The sequence below is a fragment of the Piliocolobus tephrosceles genome, chromosome 3, assembly GCF_002776525.5.
Source record: "Piliocolobus tephrosceles isolate RC106 chromosome 3, ASM277652v3, whole genome shotgun sequence".
Classification (NCBI taxonomy): domain Eukaryota; kingdom Metazoa; phylum Chordata; class Mammalia; order Primates; family Cercopithecidae; genus Piliocolobus; species Piliocolobus tephrosceles.
In genome coordinates, this window is record NC_045436.1 from 158,281,813 (window position 1) to 158,299,696 (window position 17,884).

Consider the following 17,884-nt stretch of genomic DNA (forward strand, 5'->3'; position numbering starts at 1 on the left):
GAAGAGCACTACCAGGGAAATTTCTTGTGCAAACATCTGTCTCAGATGCAGAAAAGCACAACCTGCAATGGTTGAAGCCAGATGTGGTCCAAGAAAGCAGACTGCATCACCTGTTGGCTGGCAGAGCGCTGATATTTCTTGGCACAAAGTGGTGATGAAATTCATTGAAATGTTTACTGCTAGGAATTGGTATGCACTGGAAGGGAATGCACTGATAGAAGTAATATATCAGCCTTTTAAGAAGCACATCAAAATAGTCTTTGTAAGACAAATGGACTTGGATCACTATTTTAAGGGAAACAGATGACTTGGAGTAAAAAACTAAGACGATTAATCAACAATTAAATCCTAAGAGTTTCTACTCAGCAGCATATAAAGAGACTCCCACCTTCTGAAGGCTGAAGACAGAAGAATCACATTTAATTACAAAAGTAGCAGAATCTCAAAGAAGGTTGAACTCTTATCACTAGCAGGTTTGCTGTCCCAATAGAGTTTCTGTATAAAGTATGAGGAGCTATGCAATTAGGTAATAGTGCATGCTGTGCCTACGAGCAAGATAGACAGGTGACCCTCAAACTATGAAAACAAAAGAAATTAGGATTGATGATCAGGAATCTTAGAGTAGTCACCCGAATAAAAAGTTGCAACTCTTTGCCTAGTTTCTAAATTTCAGCCAGTTTTCAAACCAAGAACCTGTGTACTGAAGCTGTTGAGTTTTCAGAAGGAAGGACTTTGTAACACCATGACACACACGTGTGGATGTTATTCTCCGATTCCTTCCTCAAAGGAAACTACAGTTATTGACTTCAGGAACTATACAGTGGGGAAAGCAGAACACCCAAAGATATTGAAGACAGTCATACATGAGGCCTACACTGGCATTTATAACTAACAACCCAAAGCATCATAAGGCTTCTTTGTTAGAGTGGGGGCATTATGAAGGCTGGGTAATAAATGGAATCCTGGCCAAATGTTGCTTACAGTGGGTCCACTTCACCTAGTAGTAATTCTCCTAGTTCCTAGTAGTAATTCTCCTAGTTCCCAAATGTAAAATTGAATGGATGTACTCATAGTTGATAGATGTCAGGCCCCACATTGCTTCCCTGTTCTGTGGAGTAAGAATCATCATAGTGAGAAAGTCAACTGGCAGCTTCCAAAAGCACCCTTCCACCAGCCAAAATAGAAACATAAAAAAATAATATCATGTCCTGGAAAGAATGGAAGAGGCTAGGGCTATCCTTGGGGTGATGATGTTCATTATATCTCCATTCAAATCAAGTTTCTGACTCACAGAAAAAGCCAGATGGATCCTGGAGGACAGCATCCAATATTGCCATCTCCACCATGTAGCAATGCTAATTGTAGCTGTTGCATGGAATGAGAAATCTGTACTAAAGCATATTAATATGGAATCAGATAAATGATCAGCAGCCATTCATGGTAAAAATAAATACTATTCCATCCCTAACAAAAATGCAGATCAGGAATAGTACTTGCAAGTGTCCATTTAGAACAGATAACAATACACCTTTTTGTCACAGGCTTATGATAGTACTACTGCTCTGTCACAAATAGTCCAATGGGAACAGGACTTTGTGGAAGTCCCACAGATAGACGACCTCCCTTTAATGGGACCAGCTGAACAAGAAATGTCAAAAATGTAGGAAGCCTTAGAAGACAAATACACTGTAGAAGACAGGAACGAATCTTTACAAACATTTAGAAGCTGATTATTATCAGTAAGGTTTGGGGCAGGTCTGGAATCCTGGGATGCCATGATAATTTCTCCAGTGTAAAAGATAAATGTTTGCATTTTGCACCTCCCAAAACTAAGAATGAAGCACAAATACCTATTAAGCATCTTTACGTTTCAGGGGTAGGGTATTCTATCTATGGGAATACCACTATGATTTATAGACAAAGTAATTTAAAATGCTTCCAAATTTTAGTAGAATCTAGGAGGAACATGCTTTCAGACTGACATGCATAAACCTCTGTCACTTTGGTCATATGACCTAGTAGGGAAGTATTCGAGGTATTTGTGTTGGGAAAAGAGGTTGTATGGAGTGTATGGCAGGCCCTATAAAAAGAATCACAGCATAGACAAAGTTCTGGAGAAAGGCCATGCCACCTGTAGCAGAGAATTATACACCTGTTGAAAAACAGTCCATTGCTCAATCCCCAGCCCTCAAAGTTATGGGGTACTGGACCACAGGAAACCACTTTACCATGAGGTTTGAATTTCCATCATTTTCCAATCATGACGTGATGTATCAGTTAGGGTTTCACTAAAGAAACATAACCAGTCTCTATGATACATATAAACATACATACATTATGTATGTATATAGACGGCAGAGCCACAAGCCAGGCTATCAGGAAGGGCGAGCTAGAAACTCAGGATGAAGCTGAGGCTTTGGCCCGCAAATGGAATTTCTTCCTCTTCAGGAAAAGCACAATTTTTCTCTTAAAGCCTTGAATTGATTGAATCAAACTGACCCAGATTATCTATAATAATTCCCTTAAAGTGAACTGATTGTAAATCTACATTACATCTACAAAATACTTTGAATGAATAACTAGGGACTATTGCTTAGCCAAGCTGACACATAAAACTGAACATCACACCTGGCTTTTTCCAGGCCCACTGTTTCATAAGGTCAGGTGTATCCAGAAGTAATCCATTATAGTATTGAAGTGGCACCTTCAGGATTCCACATGAGCAGGGTGAAAGGTTATTAGCCGGTGGCCACGGCACCCAGGTCATCCCCCACTGTTAAACCAGTGACTTGCTTTTAAATGGACTTGGCGGCCTTCCAACCTTTTTCAGGGTGCCCCTAAAAACAGCAGTGAAAGGAAATCACCTCATTGGACAGCAATTCGGATGGTTAACCAGGCCATCCTCTTTGTGTGGAAAGACAAGTGTCCGTTGTTCAGAATGTACATAGACTCATGAACATTGGTGAATGGCTTGGCTGAGAGGTAAAGGACTTGGAAGGAATAAGATGGAAGAACAATGAAGTCTAAAGGTTAAGCATATGGAGAATAGTCATGAGCTGCGAACATCTTTGCAAACTAATATGATTTTTAGGCTTCTCATGATTGTCACAGGCTAGGTTTGGAGATAGATCTTTCTTTTTTGTTTACCGTGACTTGTTTTCTGCTGTTTTGTTTACTATTCTTTCTTCCATCTCCTCTATTTTTACTGGTTCTTTCTTTCTGTCTTGAAATATATGTATTATTAAGCCTATGGGACTGTTGTTTTTTATTTATTTCCCTCCCTTGTATGTGTGTATACATATTTACTATATACTATATACATATAGGCATATGTGTGTATAATTGGGGACTCTACCTTCTAGTATATTTCTAGAAGAATTTCTAGAATTTGTGAAAACACAAATTTGCCTGGAGTATGAAACACAAATTAATTAATTAATCTTAAAGGTATTTTTAGTATGTGACTTCCAGTATGAAATGCGCACACGACACAGTAACAAATTCAACCTGCCACCCAGCCATATACAAACAAAATTAAGAATCATGCCTGAGAATTTTTATGGATTCTCATTCATAGTGAGGAAAGGCCAAAGTTTGACTGTTAAGACCTGCTACACTCACATCACATTCTGCCCTTCCAGATTTTAACTCAATTTCTCTAATTTATATACTGCACTCTAGGCAAACTGAATTACTTAATTTTCTCTATAGTTACTTAGAAATTTTCCAGCTCCATGACTGTGCCCATGAGTTTCCTGTACCTTAAAATAGCTGTATCTGCGAAGCTATCCAACAATCTTCTGGGAACAGTCTTTTCCACCTCTGAACTCATACATCAGTTCATCTTAGTGAAAAACATGTTAAGGATATTTGTGCATCTTTATCTTTCCCTACTAGACTATCAGCTCCTTGAGTACAGAGACAACATCTTTTTTCAGCTTTCAATCTCTAAGACCCCTTTCACATCCAGAATCTAGAAAAAAGTGAAGCACAGAAGCCATCTTCAGTACCTTTGTTGAATAATGTTGTCGCACTTTGTACATTCAAATTGTGCTGCAGGGATTAGTAACTTTTGTTTGTTTGTTTGTTTGTTGTTTGTTTGTTTTGAGACAGGGTCTCACTCTGTCACCCAGGCTGGAGTGCAGTGGCGTGATCTTGGCTCACTGCAACCTCTGCCTACTGGGTTCAATCAATTGTCATGCCTCAGCCTCCCAGGTAGCTGGGATTACAGGTACACATCACCACACCGGGCTCATTTTTCTGTATTTTTAGTAGAGATGGGGTTTCACCATGTTGGCCAGGGTGATCTTGAACTTCTGACCTCCAATGATCTGCCCACCTTGGCCTCCCAAAGTGCTGGGATTACAGGTGTGAGCCATCATGTATTAACGATCAAATTCAATATATATTCCCTGACTTGCTCAGTAAGAAAATGTTTAATTTTATCTGTAAGAAAATGCTTAATTTTATACCGACAAAGGGAACTGAACTTTTCTCCCCAGCACTGGCAGCTGTGTGATCATCTGACTAAATTCTAGAAAATAAGATAAATTACACAATATATCTAGCAATAATGAAGAAGAACATCTCATGCTTTTAAGAATGTCTTTAGAAAAACAATTATTTGTTACTGATTTTTGGAGTGCTATATATTCTGGTGCAAATTATTTGTTACATATGCCCTGAAAATGTATGCTCCTAGTGTGTAGTTTGAGTTTCCATCAGTCATTGCTTTTAATGAACGTGTGTTCTTAGTTTCAAGTCAAATGTATTCAAATTTTTTATTTATAGTTGTTATATTTTGTGATCTGTTTAAAAAACTCACCCAAAGATATGAAGATATTTTCCAACGTTTTATTCTCAAAGATTTTTGTTAACTTTCATATTTAGGTCTGTTACCTTCTGGTTTAGTAATTATTCCTACGTATATGGATATAATAAAGCTTGCTTATTAGCATTTTTTAAAGCTTGCTTTCATTACCACTTCCACCAATTTATCCTGGTAGCACTTCCTAATAAATCACTTTCTCATAGATCCTTATCCCAGGACTTACTACTTCAGAAACCAACCTAAGAAAGCCCTTCTTCCTGAACACGTATTTTGCTGCATAGAATTGACAGATTTATTTGTTTTCTTGTCCCTTTGAGGCTAGCATAGCATTGCCTCTTTGTTGTAAATCAATGCAATGGTCTTCACATGCCTGTTTTCAATGTAATAATTGTCTTGATGGGTAGGCTGAATGTTCTTTCTGGCTGCTTTTGAAACATTATCTTTGACTTTGGTGTTTGCAGGAGTACACTGATATTGTCTGGAAATAGAATTATTTTAATCAGTTTTTGTCAGCATTTACTGGGTATTTTTTATAATGAAGAATCCCTGTCTTTAATCAGCTCTGGAAAATTGTCAACTCTGATTTCTGTAAAGATTTCCTGAAGTATATTCAGAATACAATATTTCCCCCTGGAACTATTAGAAATATGTTGCATCTTCTAAATTTTTATTCCTTGGACCTCAGTCTTCTTACATTTTCTTTCTTTAATATTTTTCATTTTGTATAATCTACTTCCATTTCACTAATAACTCTTCAACAATGTCATTTGTAAAATTAAGATTTTTTAATTTATAGAAGGTCTCTTTCAATATTTTTCAAATCTATTTTTCTTTCATCGTATTCTCTCTTATGTTAGTGTTTCAAATCCTTCTTTCATAATTGTGTGCTTGCTTACTTTATATTGACTTTCTGAATGTATTTCTATTACATTAAGTTCTTAGGCTGGGAATCCCTTTGGGAATGCCTGTCAAGATAAATTTTACATTTATTTGCTTCTGCTAATCCCACAGAAGTTTCACATTTTACCTCCTCTGCCTTCTTGACACCCTCCCTCTCTCTCTCAGTTTCTCCTTCTTTTTCACTCCCTCCTTTTGTCTCTTTCCCTCTTCCTCTGTCCCACTCCTTGTTCTAAGAGCTTTAAAAACACACAGACAGTATAAAATCAAACCACAAATCTAAAGGAGGTATAAACATAGGTTTTCTAAGTCTCAAGTTGGACTTCTTTTTAGCTAACTAAATGGCAAAGCAGATAAACTACAGATTTCAAAAAAAAAAAAAAAAATCTTTGTTGTAACTGTGGTTTTCAGTCACCTCCGCAAAGTGGGGGGTGGATTTTTAGTCTACATTTTACTGAAAGTGAAAACACAAAGGTTTTGCTTTTATCCCCCTGCCTGGTATAAGTCTGTGTCTTAGTTTTCTGTCCCCGAAATCAGCATTAAAACCCGATCCTACTGGTAAAAAAAAATACAAACAATTACATCTACACGCACCTATCCTTACCCCAAGTGCAGCTATAACCTAAGCTCAAATTTTAATTGCCCTGGCCTTCATTTCTCTCTTGGTTTGAGGCAGTCATAGAGTTTCTTTTCTTTCTTCCTATTTTTCTTCCTTTTCTTCCTTTATTTCCAGCTCAGGTGACATTTAATATACATTTTGTTAAACTTTTTGCAACATTTCTAAGCGCTGGAGGGTTTAATTCTGGAGGGTTATCAGTTTTTATCATCTATCATCAACCTGGAACCACAAGTTGTGCACTATTTTCACTTTAAAACTGGAAATCAATGCCATTTTTCTCATCACTAAGGCCTGTTTCAGAAATGTGAGTTTATGCATGTGATGATTCAAATAGGCTTTTCCTAGAACTATGCACTTGTACTGCTTGAGGGCAGAGAGCATTATGCTAAATTGACACTCTTACAGAGCAGTTACATTATTCACCCAAGTTAAGCACTAGCTAGGAAACACACAAGGCTAGCATTTAAGGTCCCTGCCCCTCAACACCAGGCCTTTTGCACACAAGACATTATTGTTACTTTCTTTACAAACACATGACTTTCTGCTTTCTTTGAAAGTAGAATGTACAGCCAAAACAACAGCAACAACAAAACCTATGGTCTTTGAACATAAAGAGAAAAAGTTTTGTTCCCTGGCTTAGACATTTACAGAATCTAGCAATGTAACTGGGCAAACTAAAACACTACCTGATCCAGCCTCAGGTTGCTCATTAAAAGTAAACAAGAAATATGAACTGGTTTTATAAACAAAAAATATGAATTCTCTGTGTTGTGATAAATAGACCTAGTACATGCAAAATATTTTTACAAAATTTTATACACAGAAGATAATAAGTGAGCTATTTTTGATACATTATTATAATTATCTATATTAGTAGTGAAAGTGGCTTATAGTTGTAAAATTATTTTTAAAAGCAATGCTCTCTTAAATACCTTTTTTCTCACCTGATATTGTGTCTATCATAAAATAGCCACATCATTTCACTAGCTAAACTATTTTCTATGTCATGCCCCTATTTGATTTGCCAGTGAGTATCTTTTCTTACCCACTAAAATATAAATAAAACCATCTTTGTACCTACTATGAATCCTGATTTTTAATTTCTAAAGCATTTTGCATTAAAACTTTCTAAATGCTCCATGGTTTTTTGCGTTCTGTATCTTATTTTTCAAAGTTATTAAAAATGGTCTAATGTAGCCCTGGTAACTTGATTTTCAAAATTCAGTCTAACAAGGCAATTTTCATTTTTATAAAAAAAAAAAAAGGATGGAATTTGCCCAACTTCTTCTACCAACACAAGTACTCAAAGCTTGATCTTCTTATGACCCTGCGTAGAGTTTAGACACATAGCTAGTACTTCATACAGAATACAAAGAGAGGGAGAACCAGCACTTGATTAAAAAAAAAAAAAAATTGATTTTCTTTTTCAAACCTCTTTCAATAAAATTCACAACTTGTTTCTCTCTTGTCCTACAATAACATGTTGGCTTAAAGGCCTTTATGGATTTTTTTTCCATATAACAACAACCACATCTTTCATGGTCAAAATGCCATTACACCTCATCTTTGAGGATAAACAGTTCCTGCTTTGATTCTGTATCTTTTATCTTGCTTGCCTTTTTTCAAACTGCTCTGCCATCGGCCATCCAAGTCACCTGATCTCAATCTTCCCATTCCGGGTCTTACTGATTCTCGTTGTGTTTCTGTTTTAATCTCAGAGCACAGCCTATCAGGCAACTTTCCTCAGACCACCTCATATAAACATTCAGTGTTTCTCACTTGAATGTTTATAATGCAACTATCTTTCTATTTTAACAATTGACATGGTTTCTATTATTATTTTATATAGATGCAAAATTTAAAATAAAAAATCTTAACAATTTTTGTCTCATCATTTTATAGAGCTTCTCTCCTGCTGCAGAACATGAGTAAATCCAAGAATTAATTAAATGGTATGCTATTCATTTATCCATTGCTTTATACAATACAAAATGATTTCAAGTAAATGAATTTGCTTTATCACAGTTACAATCCTGAGGCACACAAAACAAGTTTTAAAAACTGATTTTTACTGTCTTTTAAAGATTAAAAAATAATTGTAACTAGGGGTTTATGCAGCTCACCAAAGCTCTCCCTAATAATAGATGGAACTGACGTTGAAGACCATATTTTCTGACTCTTTACCCTCTGTGCCTCATATTACATTAGTCACTGCATATGACCATTACAAAGCAAATGCTTTAGAATTTTGAATATTGAGATAATCAGTACAGAATCTCAATAACCTGAAAGCTATTCCTAATTAGGCTTCAAAAAATGAACTTGGCATGATATAACAGGGAAGAGCAAAGGATTTATAATCACACAAAGCTAGATTTGGACTCTGACTCTGTTAATTAATCACTTAGTTACCTTCTGTCCTAGATATTTACGCAAGGCTAATCATATCATAGATATGGAAGTTATTGTTAAATTCATACCTATGATATGAATCATATTTATGACATGGAAGTTATTGACTGAATGAAAAATGTAAGAGGTAAGCATTACATCTGGAAAATAGCAAATAATTAATAAGTGGTATTAGTATTGTATTATACTTTTTCTCAGTCAGACTTTGGAAAATTTTTGAAGCAGGAAGCTGATTTTGAACTCTGAGCTCCAATATCATCCCACCTATACATGTGTCTCTACATTCTACTTGCTACCACTATCTTCCTATCAAAATGTGTTGTTGCTTTTGTTGTTGCTCTTTCAGTCATCTCCACATAAAACATAACTCTAAAGATTAGAAGGGAATTTTGAGGCATGTTATCCAACACCTCAGTTTCCAACTCATGGAAAACCTGAGTCACAGAGGGGTTAAATGGTTCAAACAGGGAGAAATAATGACTGCTATGCACTTCGGATATGGCCTAACCTAGAAGTCAGTGCATTTCTTAAGGGGTACAAGGCTTTACAAAGGGAATAAAGCCCACAGTCCATTCTCTGTGCTTTCTTTTTTCGAAGGGAGAGGAGATGCTGCAGTCATATCTCAGACCATCTCCCATTTCACTGTGTAAAGGCCATCCCTAGTCTTGTAGAACTCTGTTTTCATTGCCTGTCTTATATCACAAATGCTCAAATGAGTCAAGAGCAGAAGAGTGTCTTCAGCAACAGCCTTTAAGCACAAATCTATTATCTCAGTTCCTTTCTCTGTGTTCTTCCCATTATTTATCTTACCCTTGTTCTCTTTTTCCTTTCTAGGCTCTCATCTTATCTTATTTTCAACTGTAATTATCCATAACTGGGGTATCCGTTTCTGGTCTCTCATATTAAGACAGGATTTCATCTGTTGAAACCACTGCCTAAGTCATTAGATTTCAAACTTATTTGATTATGAACTGCAGAAAGAAATAAGGTTTACATCAAATGGTAGACACACAAACACATACACACTCATATACACACAAGCAAACAATTAAAAGAAGACTTTCATTAATACATTTATTCATATTACATGCATTCTGATTTATGACATTTTCTATTCCGTTCTATTTCATTTTTTAAGTTGGCTGTCCACTAACTCAATATAGTATCACCCTTGATAAGTTAGAAGGCATAGAAAACCTATCATGGGCCAAGATGGCCAAATAGGAACAGCTCCAGCCCCCGGCTCCCAGCGTGAGCGACACAGAAGACGGGTGATTTCTGCATTTCCAACTGAGGTACCGGGTTCATCTCATTGGGGAGAGTTGGTCAGTTGGTGCAGGACAGTGCATGCAGCCCAAGGAGCAAGAGCCCAAGCAGGGTGAGGCATCACCACACCCGGGAAACACAAGGGGGAAGGGAATTCCTTTTCCTAGCCAAGGGAAACCATGACACACAACACGTGGAAAATCTGGTCACTCCCACCTTAATACTGCGCTTTACCAAGGGTCTTAGCAAAGGGCACACCAGGAGATTATATGCCGCACCTGGCTCAGAGGGTCCCACGCCCACAGAGCCTCCCTCATTGCTAGCACAGCTGTCTGAGATCTAACTGCAAGGTGGCAGCGAGGCTGGGGGAGGAGCACCCGCCATTGCTGAGGCTTAAGTAGGTAAACAAAGAGGCCCAGAAGCTCGAACTGGGTGGAGCCCACCGCAGCTCAAGGAGGCCTGCCTGCCTCTGTAGACTCCAACTCTGGTGACACGGCATAGCTAAAAAAAAAAGCAGCAGAAACCTCTGAAGATGTAAATGTCCCTGTCTGACAGCTTTGAAGAGAGTAGTGATTCTCCCAGCACAGAGGTTGAGATCTGAGAAAATGGACAGACTGCCTGCTCAAGTGGGTCTCTGACCCCTGAGTAACCTAACTGGGAGAGCCTAACTGGGACTAGCCTAACTGGAGTGGACCTCAAGCAAACTCCAACAGACCTGCAGCTGAGGGTACTGACTGTTGGAAGGAAAACTAACAAACAGAAAGGACATCCACACCAAAACCCCATCTGCGCGTCACCATCATCAAAGACCAAAGGTAGATAAAACCACAAAGATGGGGAAAAAGCAGTGCAAAAAATCAGAGTGCCTCTCCCCTTCCAAAGGAACACAGCTCCTCACCAGCAACGAAACAAAGCTGGATACAGAATGACTTTGACGAGTTGAGAGAAGAAGGCTTCAGTCGATCAAACTTCTCAGAGCTAGAGGAACTACGAACCCAGAGCAAATAAACTGAAAACCTTGAAAAAAGATTTGACAAATGGATAACTAGAATAACCAATTCAAAGAAGTCCATAAACGACCTGATAGAAATGAAAACCATGACACGAGAACTACGTGACAAATGCACAAGCTTCAGTAAACAACTCAATCAACTGGAAGAAAGAGTATCAGCGATTGAAGATCAAATGAATGAAATGAAGCAAGAAGACAAGTCTGGAGAAAAAAGAGTAAAAAGAAATGAACAAAGTCTCCAAGAAATATGGGATTATGTGAAAAGACCAAATCTACATATGATTGGTGTACCTGAAAGTGATGGGGAGAATGGAACCAAGCTGGAAAACACTCTGCAGGATATAGTTGAGGAAATTCCCCGACATAGCAAGGCAGGCCAACATTCAAATTCAGGAAATACAGAGAATGTCACAAAGATACTCCTCGAGAAGGGCAACTCCAAGACACATAATTGTCAGATTCACCAAAGTTGAAATGAAGGAAAAAATGTTAAGGGCAGCCAGTGAGAAAGGTCGGGTTATCCACAAAGGGAAGCCCATCAGACTAACAGCAGATGTCTCGGCAGAAACTCTACAAGCCAGAAGAGAGTGGGGGCCAATATTCAACATTCTTAAAAAAAAATAAATTTCAACCTAGAGTTTCATATCCAGCCAAACTAAGTTTCATAAGTGAAGGAGAAATAAAATCCTTTACAGACAAACAAATGCTGAGAGATTTTGTCACCACCAGGACTGCCCTACAAGAGCTCCTAAAGGAGGCACTAAACATAAAAAGGAACAACCAGTAACCAGCAATTGCAAAAACATGCCAAAGTAAAAAGACCATGGATGCTAGGAATAAACTGCATCAACTAACGAGCAAAATAACCTGCTAATATCATAATGACAGGACCAAGTTCACACATGACAATATTAACCTTAAATGTAAATGGACGAAATGGTCCAATTAAAATACATAGACTGGAAAATTGGATAAAGAGTCAAGACCCACCAGTTTGCTGTATTCAGAAGACCCATTTCACGTGCAGAGAAATACATAGGCTCAAAATAAAGGGATGGAGGAAGATCTACCAAGCAAATGGAAAACAAAAAAAGGCAGGGGTTGCAATCCTAGTCTCTGATAAAACAGACTTTAAACCATGAAAGATCAAAAGAGACAAGGCCATTACATAATGGCAAAGGGATCAATTCAACAAGAAGAGTTAACTATCCTAAATATATATGCACCCAATACAGGAGCACCCAGATTCATAAAGCAAGCCCTTAGAGACTTACAAAGAGACTTAGACTTCCACAGAATAATAATGGGAGACGTTAACACCCTACTGTCAACATTAGACAGATCAACGAGACAGAAAGTTGACAAGGATATCCAGGAATTGAACTCAACTCTGCACCAAGCAGACCTAATAGACATCTACAGAACTTTCCACCCCAAATCAACAGAATATACATTCTTCTCAGCACCACATTGCACTTATTCCAAAATTGACCACATAGTTGGAAGTAAAGCACTCCTCAGCAAATGTAAAAAACAGAAATTATAACAAACTGTCTCTCAGACCACAGTGCAATCAGACTAGAACTCAGGACTAAGAAACTCAATCAAAACTGCTCAACTACATGGAAACTGAGCAACCTGCTTCTGAATGATTGCTGGGTACATAATGAAATGAAGGCAGAAATAAATATGTTCTTTGAAACCAATGAGAACAAAGATACAACATACTAGAATCTCTGGGACACATTTAAAGCAGTGTGTAGAGGGAAATTTATAGCACTAAATGCCCACAAGAGAAAGCAGGAAAGATCAAAATTGATACCCTAACATCACAATTAAAAGAACTAGAGAAGCAAGAGCAAATACATTTAAAAGCTAGCAGAACGCAAGAAATAACTAAGATCAGGGCAGAACTGAGACAGACACACACACACAAAAAATTCTTCAAAACATCAATGAATCCAGGAGCTGGATTTTTGAAAAGATCAACAAAATTGATAGTAGCAAGATTAACAAAGAAGAAAAGAGAGAAGAATCAAAGAGATGCAATAAAAAATGATAAAGGGGATATCACTACCGACACCACAGAAATACAAACCACCATCAGAGAATACTATAAACACCTCTACGCAAATAAACTAGAAAACTTAGAAGAAATGAATACATTCCTGGACACACACTCTCTTCCAAGACTAAACCAGGAAGAAATTGAATCCCTGAATAGACCAATAGCAGGCTCTGAAATTGAGACAATAATTAATAGCCTACCAACCAAAAAAAGTCCAGGACCAGTCGTATTCACAGCTGAATTCTACTAGAGGTACAAGGAGGAGCTGGTACCATTCCTTCTGAAACTATTCCAATCAATAGAAAAAGAGGGAAGCCTCCCTAACTCATTTTATGAGGCCAACATCATCCTGATACCAAAGCCTGGCAGAGACACAACAAAAAAAGAGAATTTTAGACCAATATCCCTGATGAACATCGATGCAAAAATACTCTATGAAATACTGGCAAACCGAATCCAGCAGCATATCAAAAAGCTTATCCACCATGATCAAGTGGGCTTCGTCCCTGGGATGCAAGGCTGGTTCAACATATGCAAATCAATAAATGTAATCCAACATAAAAACAGAACCACAGACAAAAACCACGTGATTGTCTCCATAGATGCAGAAAAGGCCTTTGACAAAATTCAACAGCCCTTTATGTTAAAAACTCTCAATAAATTCAGTATTGATGGAACGTATCTCAAAATAATAAGAGCTATTTATGACAAACACACAGCCAATATCATACTTAATGGGCAAAAACTGGAAGCATTCCCCTTAAAAACTGGCACAAGACAGGGATGCCCTCTCTCACCACTCCTATTCAACATATGTTGGAAGTTCTGGCTAGGGCAATCAGGCAAGAGAAGGAAATAAAAGGTATTCAATTAGGAAAAGATGAAGTCAAATTGTCCCTGTTTGCAGATGACATGATCGTCTATTCAGAAAACCCCATCATCTCAGCCCAAAACCTCTTCAAGCTGATAAACGACTTCAGCAAAGTCTCACGATACAAAATCAATGTGCAAAAGTCACAAGCATTCTTATACACCAATAACAAAGAGTCAAATCATGAATGAACTCCCATTCACAATTGCTTCAAAGAGAATAAAATACCTAAGAATCCAACTTACAAGGGATGTGAAGGACCTCTTCAAGGAGAACCACAAACCACTGCTCAATGAAATAAAAGAGGACACAAACAAATGGAAGAACATTCCATGCTCATGGATAGAAAGGATCAATATTGTGAGAATGGCCACATTACCCAAGGTGATTTATAGGTTCAATTCCATCCCTATTAAACTACCAATGAGTTTCTTCACAGAATTGGAAAAAACTACTTTAAAGTTCATATGGAAACAAAGAAGAGCCTGCATTGCCAAGACAATCCTAAGTCAAAAGGACAAAGCTGGAGGCATCACGCTACCTGACTTCAAACTATACAAGGCTACAGTAACCAAAACAGCATGGTACTGGTACCAAAACAGAGATATAGACCAATGGAACAGAACAGAGCCCTCAGAAATAATACCATACATCTACAACCATCTGATCTTTGACAAACCTGACAAAAACAAGAAATGGGGAAAGGATTCCCTATTTAATACATGATGCTGGGAAAACCGGCTAGCCATAAGTAGAAAGCTGAAACTGGATCCCTTCATTACAGCTTATACAAAAATTAATTCAAGATGGATTAGAGACTTAAATGTTAGACCTAAAACCATAAAAACCCTAGAAGAAAACCTAGGCAATACAATTCAGGACATAGGCATGGGCAAGTACTTTATGTCTAAAACACCAAAATCAATGGCAACAAAAGCCAAACTTGACAAATGGGATCTAATTAAACTAAAGAGTTTCTGCACAGCAAAAGAAGCTACCATCAGAGTGAACAGGCAACCTACAGAATGGGAGAAAATTTTTGCAATCTACTCATCTGACAAAGGGCTAATATCCAGGACCTACAAAGAACTAAAACAAATTTACAAGAAAAAAATGAACAACCCTATCAAAAAGTGGGCAAAGGATATGAAGAGACACTTCTCAAAAGAAGATATTTATGCAACCAACAGACACATGAAAAAATGCTCACCATCACTCGCCATCAGAGAAATGCAAATCAAAACCACAATGAGATACCATCTCACACCAGTCAGAATGATAATCATTAAAAAGTCAGGAAACAACAGGTGCTGGAGAGGATGTGGAGAAATAGGAACACTTCTACAGTGTTGGTGGGACTGTAAACTAGTTCAACCATTGTGGAAGACAGTGTGGTGATTCCTCAAGGATCTAGAACTAGAAATACCATTTGACCCAGCCATCCCATTACTGGGTATATACCTAAAGGATTATAAATCATGCTGCTATAAAGACACATGCACATGTATGTTTATTGTGGCACTATTCACAATAGCAAAAACTTAGAACCAACCCAAATGTCCATCAATGACAGACTGGATTAAGAAAATGTGGCACATATACACCATGGAATACTATGCAGCCATAAAAAAGGATGAGTTCATGTCCTTTGTAGGGACACGGATGCAGCTGGAAACCATCATCCTCAGCAAACTATCACAAGAACAGAAAACTAAACACTGCATGTTCTCACTCATAGGTGGGAATTGAACAATGAGATCACTTTGACACAGGAAGGGGAACATCACACACCAGGGCCTGTTATGGGATGGGGGTACGGGGGAGGGATAGCATTAGGAGAAATGCCTAATGTAAATGACGAGTTAATGGGTGCAGCACACCAACATGGCACATGTATACATATGTAACAAACCTGCACGTTGTGCAAATGTACCCTAGAACTTAAAGCATAATTAAAAAAAAAAAAAAGAATGCATAGCTTGAAAAAAAAGTCTAAATGACTTAAGAAAGTTGTTCACTTTAATGTAAATTATGTTTATTTCTAGACGAAAACTATTGAATGGTCAACACTTTCTTTTTTGTGTGCATTTCAATATTACCAGAATTTGTAAATAGGTCATTAGCTTTAAAAATGAATAAAGTGTCAATTAAAGCAATCAAAAGAAAAGATCAGAATTTAAAGACCAAAACATAGCACATGTGGTTGGCACTGTAATCCTAAGAATCAAATAGAACACTCCTTAAGAAAATATTAAACTATTAGAGATAAAAGAGGAAAAGTGTTAGGAGACCAGGAGTGGGGAAAAAAAAGTTATTTTCTAATCTCTAGTCCACCTTTTTTTTTTTTTCTTGAGACTGAGTCTCATTCTGTGGTCCAGGCTGGAGTACAGTGGGGCGATCTCGGCTCACTGCAAGCTCTGCCTCCCGGGTTCACTCCATTCTCCTGCCGCAGCCCCCCGAGTAGCTGGGACTACAGGCGCTCGCCACCACGCCAGGCTGATTTCTTTTTGTATTTTTAGTAGAGATGGGGTTTCACTGTGTTAGCCAGGATGGTCTCGATCTCCTGACCTCGTGATCCGCCCACCTCGGCCTCTCAAAGTGCTGAGATTACAGACTTGAGCCACCAGGCCCGGCCGGCCACCTTTCTTTAGTACTGCATTCATGTCTCTCATCCAAGAGTCATGATTATGGGACAGGTTAGTAGTCAAAACACGTTTCACACCAATCAATAGACAAAAGAGATTAAATGAATATTACATCCAGTATCACAATGACAAAATCAAGGCAATGTAAAAAAATGTTTAAAATCCTGTGTAAATCTCAGTGTAATGTGCTCCTATATCTCACCTAGCAGGTCACTATTTCTGATGAAAGTCACAGCCAAAGTTACACTTTAAGAACTTTCTTTTGTTTTCATACACAGGTTCTCTATTTCTCCAACAATGTATTAAGATCATGAGGAAACAGATTCCATTTTGCTTTCTTGTTTGACTAGCTTTGTATGAACTCTTGTTAGCTATGTCTAAATCTCCAAACCTGTAGAATACATATGCCAGGCACTTGCCCACACTATGTATAATAGTCACACTACTACACCCTCTTCAATAAAAATAAGTGGAAGAGTCTGGATTATCCAACTGTTTTTAGTCCAATGAGTCCATGCCACTGTGTACACCAAGCTACTAAGACAAAGCCACCAGGAAGAATGCAGCTTCTTTCAAATTTGTGAAACTGGGTACAGGAACATTTGTATATTTTTGTCTATTTTTATTTGTCCAAACTTGGAGACAGAAAAAGATTTTACTCTCATAGAAATGGCTCCCTGGAAGGGAATGCACTACCTAAGTGTCCAGAGATTCTTTTACCAAATCAGTGACAATACCCAGCAACAAGAGGAAAAATAACTAAACAGCCCTTTGATAAATGGTTTACTTTTCCCACATCTATCTTTACCAGTCTGCAGCCATTATATGTGCAAAATTACCAATCTGAGGCTGTTTTATGTTTTTACCAAAGATGGTGCCAAAGAAAAACGTGCTGCAGAACTCCTCTGGGTAAGCTTTTATTTCCAACTATTTATGGGATTTGATAATGAGAAAAGATACCTTATATATTTGCAAAAGTTGCCCCCTGTTACTCCCAGATAAATATTTGAGAGCCCATGAAAAAGGAAAGATAGATTTTAAAAAAATAAAAGCAACAGAATATCCTGTTGGGTGGAAATAGTATTTTCTTCCTGTGTCTTTTAAGGCCACAGTCTCAAAGCCATCTGTATTTTCTGAATGAGACATTGCATTTCACTATTTTATGTTAAAGATACCCATTACACCAGAATTAACCTTTTTACCAAATTCTGTCTTTCAAAAACTTATTCTGTCAGTTCAGACTCATAACATTTGCATTGATCC